Raw genomic sequence first — 12445 nt, forward strand, 5'->3', positions numbered from 1 at the left:
GACCCTGCAAGTGCACTCAGGTGCCGTGGACTCTCAGGGGGGCTGGGCATCAGGATCTTTCACAGACTCTGGAAACACACTAAGAAATTTCATTTAGGCTACGTGATGGGGAAGATGTTATTCACTGAAAGTCCTCCACTTGTTTGCAAAACACTGCTTGGTGGGTCCTTGCCTAGAAGAAGAGAGCGACAGGCCTGAATCAGGGGGAAGTGTTGAGGGAGATACGAGGTCGGGGAGGCGCGCCCATCGCTCTGAGAAAGGAAGGGAGAGGAGCACGAGATGGTCGAAACCCTCCATTTGTAACGTGACCTCTGCGTCAACATCCCTGTTACGGACTGAATTGTATCCCCCCTCCCAATTCATATATTGAAGCCCCAATCCCTAATGCGACTGTGTGTGGTTGTGGGGTCTGGAGGGAGGTAATTAGGTTAAATGAGGTCATACGGGTGGGCCCTGATCCAATGGGATGGAGGTCCTTATAAGAGGAGACATAGGAGAACTCCCTGTCTCTCCCTGCTGTATGAGGCCACAGTGAGAAGGCACAGTCTGCAAGCCAGGAAGAGGGCCCTCACTGGGAACCAACCCTGCTGGGCCTTGATCTTAGACTTCCCAGCCTCCAGAACGGTGAGAAAATAAATTTCTGTTGTTTGGGTTACATGGTCTGTGTTATTTCATTATGGTAGCCCAAGCAGACTAATTCAATCCCCTGCCTCTACTGATCTCCCCCTCCTCCCAACTTGCAAAGTGCCTGAGTGCAAGGGGTGGGGATGGAGCCAGATGGGCTGGGCTCTGTGCTCTGAGTGCCCCTGAGGTGGGCTCAGGTAGACCCAAGAGCAGAGTGAGAGGTGGTGGGAGCCCAGAGGCAGAGAGAGGCACGGGAGCTTGGAGAGGGCTCTGGAATCCCTCCCACAGGCCGTGTAACTGAAATGTGAGGCAGCTGGGAGCTCAGGTGGGAGCCAGGAGGCACACATAAGTATTAGCATTAACCTCGAAGGCTTACAACGCTTCGCATTGGTAAAGAAGCCTGGGGTGAAGCAAGACAGGGAGGAGGGGAATGCATGTGATTCGTGGCTAAGAGCCAGAAAAGGGCCTGCGCGCTTGGACTGGTGGCAAGAGGAGGACCCTGAGCTCCCGAGGCTGCAGTCACAGCCCCGCTTGACAACCAGTGCTGGAAGGTAGGAGTCCCGGGATGTACCTAGGAGGGAAGCAGCTTGGGCTCTTCCAGCTCAGGACAGTTGTGCTTTTCCAGGGGCTCCAGGCCCCACTTCCTGCTGCCTGGGCCTCTGCCGCTGGGATGAGCCACCTGCGAAGAGGGTCTGTCCCAGTGGCAGTGGAGCCAGTGTGACCTGGTGATGCTTTGAGCCATCGGACCTGAGGCCATCCTAGGCTCCTTGTGGCAGGCCCACCCCCTGCCCGTTCCCTACCTTTCTTCCTTCATATTCTTCCCAGCCATGCCTGGCCTCAGCCCGGCCCTCACACTGTCACTGCCATCCTCTGCCAGGCACTGCCCCCCCTCCATCCCTGTGCCTTTATCCCCGGGGTTCCCAGGAGGGTGGCAGTAGGGATGTCTTACCAACATCACCTGGGAAGCTTTCTCAGCATCCATGTGTGGCTGGGCTCTCCACATGTAGCCGCACCCTCGCAGCGTGGCTTTACTGTCTATCTCCCTGCCCCTGAGCCCGGGCTGGCCTGTGACGTGCTTCAGCCAGTCGAATGTGGCTGGAGGTGACTCATGTCATTTCTGAGCTGAAGCTTCCAGAGGCCTCGTGTGCGTCCATTCACACTCTTGCTCCCCTGCCTTCCCATCAGAACGAGCCCAGATCAGCCTCCTGGAGGATGAGAGACCACGCAGCATGGAGCCCAGTCATCTAAACCGAGGGCCCAGTCAAGGTCAGTGGAGGCCCTCAGACTTGGGCCTGCCTACGGGGCTCTTGGCGGGGGGAGTGACACACAGACTCCGCCGCTGTCAGAGCACTTGTTGTGCAAACCCCCTGCTCTGGGGCCATCTTTCCCGCTGACCTTCAGTTTCCTGGTGAGCCCTCCTGGCTGCCTCCATGCCGGCCCTCATCTTCCCAAGGGCCGTGCAGGGCTTCCCAGAGTGACTGGCCGGTGAGAGGGTCCCAGAGCATGTGGAGGGTCCGGCACCCAGGCTGGTCTGGCACGGTCTCCACCTCTCTGGCCGCTTGGCCTGCACGCTCTCTGCAGTTACCAGAGCAAGCTCAGTTAGATGTGATCTTGGTGCGCCTTTTCCAGAGGAAGGTGTTAAAAGTGAAGAGGTGCTCTTGGCTGTGAGAGGCCATCGTAAGAGCCTGCAGTGGGTGACCCTGAGCGCAGCTTGGGGCAGTGGGGGAGATGGCGCCTGTCTGAGTCGTGCAGACCGTGGGCGCAAGACCGGCTGACCTTCGCCCAGGCCTGTGGGGTTGCCAGCGACCGGGCTGCATGAGGAGCAGGCCTCAAACCCCAATGCCCGGCACCAAAGAAAGGCACACTGTCTCCAGACCCCTCTTCCGAGTGCCTGCATTTCTACTAGTTTCTAACTGGGTGGCAAGGGTCTTCCTGACAGACCGCGGTGTCTACTGCTCGCGTTGGAGCCCAGGCGTAGTGAGAATGCAAAGTATGGGTTAAGCTTCCCCTGCCCCACTCCCACCCACTCCTTCCCAGGCCAAGCATCAGCCCAGGTCAGAAATACCGGATCTTGGTCTGATTAACCTATGTGGGTCACCAGAAGCCCCCACCCTTTCCAGAGTGGGCTCCTCCACCCCTACAATGGCCTGATGGTGTTCACAGAACTTGGCCTGAGCCCTTACGGCAACAGGGAGCTGATTACCTTACAGGACAATCTGCTTTTCTGTGTGATTCCAGCTGTTAGAAAAAACTTTTTTTTAATTTAATTTAATTTATTTTTTTATACAGCAGGTTCTTATTACTTATCTATTTTATACATATTAGTGTATACATGTCAATCCCAATCTCCCAATTCATCCCACCACCGCCACCTCCCCTGCCACTTTCCCCTTGGTGTCCATACGTTTGTTCTCTACATCTGTGTCTCTATTTCTAGAGACTGTCATACAGAGTGAAGTAAGTCAGAAAGAGAAAAACAAATATCATATACTAATGCATATATGTGGAACCTAGAAAACTGGTACAGATGAACCGGTTTGCAGGGCAGAAAAGCCTTCTTATTACTCTAAAATCTTCCTCCCATCCATCTCCCTGTATCAGTTTCCTAGGGCGGCCGAAGCAAATGACCACAAAGTCGGTAGCTTAAAACGACAGAATTCTCACGGTTCAGGAGGCCAGGAGTCCAAATCAAGGTGTTGGTAGGGCCATGCTGTCTCTAGAGGAGGAAGCTTCCTTGCGCCCTCTGGCTTCTGGTGGCTCCTGGTGCTTCTTGGCTTGTGGCAGCATCACTCCAATCTCTGCCTCCCTCTTCACTTGGCCTCCTCCCTGAGACTCTGTGTGTCCTCTCCTCTTAGGATTTAGGGCTATGGTTTAATCTAGAGAGCCTTCATTAATTACATTGCAAAGACCCTCCCTATTTCCAAATATGGTCACATTCTAAGGTTCCAGGTGGACATGAATTTCAGGGGTGGGGGGGACACAATTCAACCCCGTGGTCCATCCTCTGCCCCTGTCAGCCCAACGGAGATCTGACAACATCAGCCATGCCCCTGGCTTTGTTTCACAACAAGCTGCCCCACTGCTTCTCTCACTGTCTCCTCTCCTCATCCCAGTTCATGGTCTCCAGACCCATCACTCTCCTGTTCATCCCACTCTGGACCACCCAGGGTGTCAAAGCCTCTGAAAATATGGTCCTTGAAACTGAGCCCATCATTGAAGCCATGGCTGAACAGTGGGACTGAAGCAAACCTCCCGGCCACTCCTCGTGGCTGGGCGCACTCTGGCACTGGATGCCTGTGGTCACGGCACACTTGCCCGGGGCTTCTAGGGTCTTTCTCCAGCCCCGTTTTTCATGTGAGCTGCCTGGTCTCCTCCGTCTTCAACTCCAGCAGTTCATTTTTTTTATTGAAGTATAGTTGCTCTACAATATTATGAGTTACAGGTATACAATATAATGTTTCACAAATTTTAAAAGTTATACTCCATTTATAGTTATTATGAAATATCAGCTACATTCCCCATGTTGTGCGATATATCCTTGTAGCTTATTTTATACCTAATAGTTTGTACCTCTTAATCCCCTCCCCCTACTTTATCCCTCCCTCCTTCCCTCTCCCCACTGGTAACCACGAGTTTGTCCTCTATATCCGTGAGTCTGCTTCCTTTTTGTTATTCATTAGTTTGTTGTATATTTTAGATTCCACATATGTGATATCATACAGTATTTGTCTTTCTCTGACTTCTTTCACTTAGCATAATGCCCTCCAAGTCCATCCATGTTGCTGCCAATGGCAAAATGTCATTCTTTTTTGTGGCTGAGTAGTATTCCATTGTGTGTGTATATGTGTCTCCTTTATCCATTCATCTGTTCATGGATGCTTAGGTTTCTTCTATATCTTGGGAATTATAAATAATGCTGCTATGAACATTGGGGTGCATGTATCTTTTGGAATTAGTGTTTTGGGTTGTTGTTTTTTTTTAATACCCAGGAGTGGAATTGCTGGGTCATATGCTAGTTCTATTTTTAGTTTTTTGAGGAACTTCCATACTGTTTTCCACAGTGACTGCACCAGTTTACATTTCTACCAACAGTGTACTAGGTTTCCCTTTTCTCCACATCCTTGCCGACATTTTTTGTGTTCTTTTTGATGGTAGCCATTCTGACCGGTGTGAGGTGATATATCTCATTGTGGCTTTGATCTGCATTTCCCTGATGATTAGCTATGTTGAGCATCTTTTCATGTGCCTCCAGCAGTTAATTTTTTGACCAGAAATTCAGGATGTTGCATTTGCCCCTGTGAGGTCCCATCTTGAAGGTCTGGATGTGGTACTTCGGCCTCAAGAATGGAGAATTTTGGCCTGGTGTTGCCCTGTGCTTCTCCCTTAAGGCCTCGCTTGGGGAAAGCACTGAGGAGAGTTGTCTAAACGCTCAGCTTTTCATGACTTGGGCCTGAATAGGCTGTTTTTTCTCCCCTCCCGACCCTTAACTCTGCTCCAGGCATCCCCAAGCCAGTCCAAACTCAGACCTGGCCTATGGGAGGGGCAGGTGGCCTGGGCTGGCCTCCTCCTGCCTTCACTGGCCACAGCTGCAGCTGGAGCCCGTGGGCTATTCTGTTCCTAAAGCTGAAGGACCCCAGTCAGAAACTCAGAGATAACAGACACCTGCCTCTGCTTGGGGTCCCCCCCCAACCCAGGGCTCTGAGTCCTCATTGAAGAAAACAGACACACAGGATTGGGTGCTTGGTCTGCAAGTCTGCCCATGGCATTCCTCGGGCTTGGCCTTGAGGTTAAATAAAGCTCCAGCCTCTCAGGCCTAAATGACCCTTGAGGCCTCCAGAGCAAGGTGGACCAGGCTTGACCCAAACCCTCAGCTGTTCAGGGGGCCGTCTGCTTCTCCCCAAGTCCTGGGGCCTTGCTAGGCCAGCCTCTAAGGAGTCTCCACGCTCTGAGAGTTCAGAATTTTCCAATTAAGAAACTGAGGTCAACAGAATGGGAACCAAGGCCTGCGAGCTCCAGCCCCGGGGCTTTCCCTCCCTGCACAAGCCAGAAGTACTCTCTCCCCTGCTGGAGTGGGGGAGAGGAGGGACAGGAAAAGAGAGGCTGGGCCTGTTTGCCAGCTCCAGACCTCTCCTCCAGGCCCCTCCCGTCCCCCACCCCACCCTCTGTCCCAAATAGTCTTGCTTTCCACGCAAATGAAGAAGTTTCTTCTGGCAGGACTTGCTCAGCTCCCCTGCCCTCTGGAGGCTCCTCCCGGGCCCTCTTCAGTTAGAAGATCCCACCAGCCGCCCCTGGGGCCCCGAGTGCCCGCCTATCTGCATGTAACCTTTCAGTCAGCGCCCTCCATCAAATCAGTGCACCTCTGCGGGACTTTATGATTTGAATATATATATGTATATATAGAAATATAGAAATAGACATATTCAAATATATATTTCACCACAAAGAAATGGAAAAAAAGGAAATTAAAAAAAAAAACAACCTGATTTCACCACTGAGAGATAATATCTGTTAACATTTTGGGAACTTCAAAACATCCGTCTCTTGAGCCTTCTTCCTTTCTCTCACTCTCTCTCAAAGAATAAGATTTTCTGTAAATGTCATGTTATCAACGCACTTTAGTAACCTACAGCTTTGCCAAAGCAGTGTATAAAGGACAGTTTCCATGGCAGTAACTACGGATTTATGTCACTGTTATTGTGTCACTGTCTACAGGACTGTTTGCCCATAAGAAGCCATCCCGTACCCATGGACGTAGTTGTGACTTTGGGTTGTGACAATCAGCTCTGTGATGGAGCTCCTTCTACATGTTGCTCATTTGTGTGATCAGCTCCTTTCCATAAATTCCCGGATGTGGAGTGGAAGGTGAAAGGTCATGTATATTTCATGTCTTGATCTGACTGCCCGACATCTTGGGGTGGCTCGGGCCCCCACTGGGGGCCTGAGATGAATGGGAAGCTGCTGTTAAACAGGGAGTCAAGACCAGCTAGCCTGGGGTCCTTAAGGGCAGGGGCCGGGCTCCCTTCCAAGGGGGGGCAGGGCTTTGGAACTGGAGGGGTTAATTAAAGAGGGCTTGAGAAATCTAAAAACACCCAGAAATGACTGACAGGTGCTAATTTCTTCTTTAGTATTCACAATGGCTTCCTGTTAATTAAGAAGAGAGAGAGCCCAGGGGAGGGATGGCAAGCCGGCTTTCTGGCACAGGCAGGCAGGGCAAGCTGTCCGGGGCCTTCTGGGTGTGAGGGTGCGGCCGGGGCACTGCTTGACCTTGAGGGCACAGGCTAGGGACAGCCTGGCCCTCAGGGAGCCTCCTTGGGCCAGAGAAAGCATCGTGCACGGGGCAGGCAGCAGCTTTAGTTTTTATCTTTTTGAACCTAGGTGGCTGCTGGCCCTTGAGGGGACTGGGGACATGTGAGGCTTGGGTGGGATGGGGGTTCCCATTTCCCAGAGAGTCCTTTCCACAGGCTTGGGCAGGGACAGGGTGGGCAGCGTTCTTCCCCCACGGCTGCTGGAGAAAGTGAGGCCATGCTGAGATCTGCAAAGCAGGTGTGTTTGTTCGGGTGTGCTGCGTGGGGAGGACCCTGCCCTCCATTCTTGGGCTGCATGGGTAGGGTTACAAGGCAGAGAAAACCCCCAGGCACCTCCCTCTGGTCCTCCTTCATCTCATGCTCACCGCCTTCCTCCCCCCAGATGCCCACCCCAGCAAAGCCAGGGCTGAGCTAGAGCTCTGCTCTGGTCTGGGTCACTCTGGACAGCTGGGGACACTGGACACGGCCTGGATATGGGCGTGTGCAATGTGTGTAGGTGCATAAGTGTGTGCCCAGCATGTGTGTGTGATCATGAGTGTGTGTCCATAGTCTTGTCTACATGAGCATTGTGTATATGTGCCAATGCGGGTGTGAGTGTGTGTCTGTTCGAATCCTGATTGTCCCACTTTTAAGCTATGTGTCTTTGGACAAGCTACTAAACATCTCTTTGCCTCATTTTCCACATCTGTAAAATGGAAATAATGATAGTGCTCACTCCATGGGGCTGCTGTGAAGATTATATGAATATGTGTGTAACACACTTAGAACATTTAGCCTGGAGCCCCTTCCCTCCTCTACTACTTGGTGAACTCCTATTCATCCTTCAAAACACAGACGAAGCTCAGGCAGCATCAGGTCCATGTCAGAGTGCAAGAAGATCTACCCTTGAGAACCCTGGGCTCAAGAGCAGAACCCGAGTCCCCAAAGAAGCAGAGAGGAGCCTCTGCCCCCTACCCCACGCCCATGCAGCAGAGGGGGAATCTGCTGGCCAGGGCCCCTCACAGTCAGCACACGAATGTACAAGCACACATTCACAGGCACGTGTACAGTGAGGCAGGCAGACACAGAATGCAACCTTACACACAATCCGAGTGGATACAGAGGTGCAAATCCTTTGTGTTCTTGGTGTTCACCAACACAGGACTCACACACAGAAACTTCATACACACACAATGCACACAGATAAACCTTACATTATGTACAAACGTAATATAGAGGCATAATTTATATGCACATACTTTGTACACATAACAACATACCGTACTTTGCACATATATAATGCTTTACACTTTGTACCCATAACCATTTTGTATACAGACAATGCACACATACAGAGTACACACGTGTACACACGTAAACCAGTAAAAGATGAACATTGCCTTTATACACACGCAACGCAAGGGTAATGAACACATGCTTATACACACATGCCACACAGACCAGCCTGTAACTCATCCTGGAGAAGAGCCACCCTGAGCCAGTGCCCCTCCCTTTAACCTTCAGCGCTGAAGGCTGCAGGGGACCCACAGATGGGGAATTAATTGGTGTCATTAAGATGTGGTGATGATAATGGCTTCCCGTTGATCCCAGTGGCAGACGTATGGCCACCCTGAGGTGGAGTTGGGAACTCAGGATTGGGAGGCAGGCCGGCCGTGCAGAGCCCTGAACTTTGGTGGCCACACCAGGCAGCCCTGGCCTCACCCAGGCCATGGTGAGGCCCTACCTTGCAAGGTTCCCTTGGAGCGCAGTGGGGAGGCAGAACTGAAATCCAGGGGAGAGAAGCGACTTGCCCAAGGTCACAGGGCTGTGGGAGCCTGGGACCACCTGGGCTCTTCCCCTCTGACTTTCCTCCCTCCTCCCGCCCCCTCCCACCCCGTTTTCTCTTCTCTTTCTCCCATGCCCTCCGTAGGAAAAGTCACTCTGTCTCTCCTTGCCCCTTCCAGGCTCTAGCTGTCTCCCATGGGGCTGGCTCCATCCCCAGTCTCTGGCCTCTGCCCCTGGAGCCTTCAGTGGGTCCGAGACCCTGTGGTGGAGGGGCTCAGCCGTAAGGAGGGGAGGCCTGGGCTGCAGCGAGAAGGGTGAAGGCACAGAGGTGGTGGTCTGAAGAGCAAGCAGCAAACTCCTGCTCCTGGTTCAGATGCTGCCTCCTCCAGGAAGCCTCCCCTGACAGGTCCAACCCCTGGGGTCCTGGAGTCCCCTCTTCTGATGCGTCTGTAGTTTTTACTCCAGCCTTTATCCAGCCTTTACCTCACAGGATTGTAATGTCTGTTTACTCCTCTCCTTCCCGCTGTGTCATGAGTCCTTTATTAGGGACTTGACGTAACCTAGCTTTGTAGCTGCTTCAGACTTAGCCCAGAACAGGCAAATCATAGGTGCCTAGTGAATGTTGAATGAATGGAGATAGTCTGAGACAGACCAACAGACAGAGCTGCGACCGGAGCTGGAGGGACGAGTGGAGAAGGGTTTAGAGAGCATATGTCCCAGGACTCAGTGAGTGGACGGGGGGCACTTGAGTCTCCCAGGCTTGGCCTGGTGCCCAGTGTTGGGCAGAGAGTCTGGGCTCTCTGGGGTCCCTCGTAGCTTTGGGGTCCCCCTTCCTATCTTGGAGCCAGACTGCCTTCTCCTATGTGGTCCTCACAGGAGAGGAGCGCAGGGGAGGGTAGCTAAGGGTCCTAAAGCTGGGGGCAGGGCTGGAAAGTGTCAGTGGGCAGGTGGTTGGGGGAGGGGATATTTTAATGGTATCCAAGGATTCAGACTGAGGATTCAGACATGGGCACAGTGGCTGAGCTCATTCCCAGTAGCCCCCCACTCTGAAGCCCAGCCTGGGTCACTCCCCTGGGGACACCCCCGGACTGCCTGGTTGCACCGAATTTGTTACTGTCACTGCATTCAGGGCTTCTAATGAGTTGCTAATGAGCTGTCAGCTAATTATGAAAGTTAAATGGGGCAGCCAGGCCGGCTGAGCTTTTACTGAGAGCTTCTGGGGTATCAGGAGAAGGTAAGGTTCCCGTTTTGGGCCTCCCGGCCCCATACACCTGATTTGACCTCAGCCCCATGCGGATGGGATGAAGGTATTTTCCCATTGAGATAGAGAGAGTCCCACTAGCCCCAGAATAAGGCAAACTCTAGCTCCACAGCTGGGACGGCTGACCCTCAAGGGCAGCCCTCGGCAGGGCAGGCAGGCCTCCTGGAGGGCAGGTTGAATGGGGCCCCATAGATCTGACTCTGTGTGACCTCAAGCAAGTCCCTCTGGATCTAGAGTCTATCTTCCTATCTGTAAAATGGGTCTGGAAGAGGGGAAGGACCTCCCATCTCAGTGCAATTATGACCCTGTGATCCCTCTTTCTTTACAGATGTTGCTCAGATGCCCCAGCTCTGTGGGGATGGGGACTTGCCTGGGGACACATGAGATAATTGGGTAGAAAAATCTTTAACCAACCAAAATGAGTTCACATGTTGACAGAGACAGGTGCAAGGATATTCGTAGCAGCTTTATTCATAATAGAGGCAAACTGGAAACAACCCAAGTGTCCATCAACAGCGAGAGGAACAAATAGATTGGGGCATAGTCATACAATGGAGTAGTACACAGCAGTGAAAAAGAACCAACTATTTATACAAGCAGGCTTCCTTTGACACGGTTCCAATATGCACAAATTTCAGTTACCACAGTTTAGTTGGATAATACCAGTTTCCCAATAACACAGTTCAAATTTTAGTTACCATGGTATATTAACTGTGACCGCGTAGAATACAAACTTCCCTACCTGGTCTTCAGTCTGCAAATCACGATCTGTGACCAGCCGTGTCACTTCTTTGGGAGTCTGTGGGTGACTAGCCACCGGGCATCTGCTGTTTATGTCACGAACAGACAGCAAAGTGTGCCATTGTGTTGCCTCCTCATCTCCAAATTATAAATACATGCAACACTTTACAAAACGCGTTAAGTGAAAGAAGGAATTAGTCACAAAGATGAAAGTGCAACAAAGAAATGAAAATCGATAATGATGGAATTGAAATTTGACTCAGATGTTAAGTGGAGCTACAGAAGAAATAGCTGATCATGAGAATGCTGACATAGCCACTGTCTGAACCTGATTGTGACTGAAAGGATGAAGATGGCCCAGAGAAAGTGAAGCTCACACAAAACTTCGAATTAAAGGAACTTTCAGAGATATTTCACCACACTGAAAGCACAAAGGCACAACGTTGGAAGCTGATCCAGACTTAGAAAACAGCAGGACAGTCTGCCAAGGCACAGAAAAGGCGCTCGCTCTGTATTGTAAGTTACATAACGCGAGCAGAAGGAGGCGAGGACTGTTCAAACGGCTCTTGATAAGTTTTTTTACAAAGAAATACAACACTTTAATTTTTAATGCTTTAAACGACAGGTTACTAAATATTAGTGTTCCTATTTTTTCATTTCCCTATACATTTATAACCAACAGGAAGAGAGTTTTTAATGTTTTGATGAAAAATTTTAAAAGTCACAGAGCAATCATAATACTCCCCATTGATCATCAAGATTGCTTTGCATGGTTTCAGCCTGCATATTCATTTCACAGTCCTGCTGTGCAGAGCAAGGACTGCCGGTACATACCGCATGGATGAATCTCACAGATACAACGTTGAAGGAAAGAAGCCAGTGGCAGAAAAGTACATACTTTATGATTCCATTTATAAGAAGTGCAAAGGCAGGCAAAACTAACGTATGGGGATAGAAGCCAGAACGGTGTTTACCTAGGGGGATGCAGGGTTATTAATTCTGAGGAATCATGAGGAAGGCCGCTGGGGTGCTGGAAATACGGTCGTCCTTCGGTATCCGTGGGGGATTTGTTCCAGGGCCCTCCCTTGGATACCAAAATCCAAGGGTGCTCAAGTCCCTTATATAAAATGGTGCAGTATTTGTATAAAACCTATGTACATTCTCCCGTATACTTTAAATTGTCTCTAGATTACTTATAATACCTAATACAATGTAAATGCTATGTAAGTAGTTGCAAATACAATGTAAAGGCTATATAAATAGTTGTCAGCATGTGGCAAATTCAAATTTTGCTCTTTGAAACTTTCTGGAATTATTTTTTCCAAATATTGTCAATGCACAAATATTCTGAATCTGCGGATGCAGAAGCCATGGATACGGAGGGCCAACTGTGTTCCATATGTCCATCTGGGTGGTGGTTACAGGCATATATAAATTTCTAAAACTCTCATCGAGCTGCACACTTCATATTTATGTACTTTGCTGTAAGACAGTCGTAATTTAAAATTTTTTTGATTGGAGAAATTCTGTGAATGCCTTGGAGTTTTATGTGTCTCCATCTTCTAGAATTTGACAGTATTTGATATAACTGGTCTTTTTCCCCTGCTTCAAACTCTTCCCTTGCCTGACTCGTGTGATCCAGCTCTCCTGGTGTTCCTCCTTCCTCTGGGCACTCCTTGTCCACCACTACCTGGCTGTGGGTGTTGTTCTTCGTCTGCTGTGCTGCCCTGCTGGGGGGCACCACCCTCCA

The sequence above is a fragment of the Neophocaena asiaeorientalis genome, unplaced genomic scaffold, assembly GCF_003031525.2.
Source record: "Neophocaena asiaeorientalis asiaeorientalis breed wild unplaced genomic scaffold, Neophocaena_asiaeorientalis_V1.1 scaffold504, whole genome shotgun sequence".
NCBI classification, from domain to species: domain Eukaryota; kingdom Metazoa; phylum Chordata; class Mammalia; order Artiodactyla; family Phocoenidae; genus Neophocaena; species Neophocaena asiaeorientalis.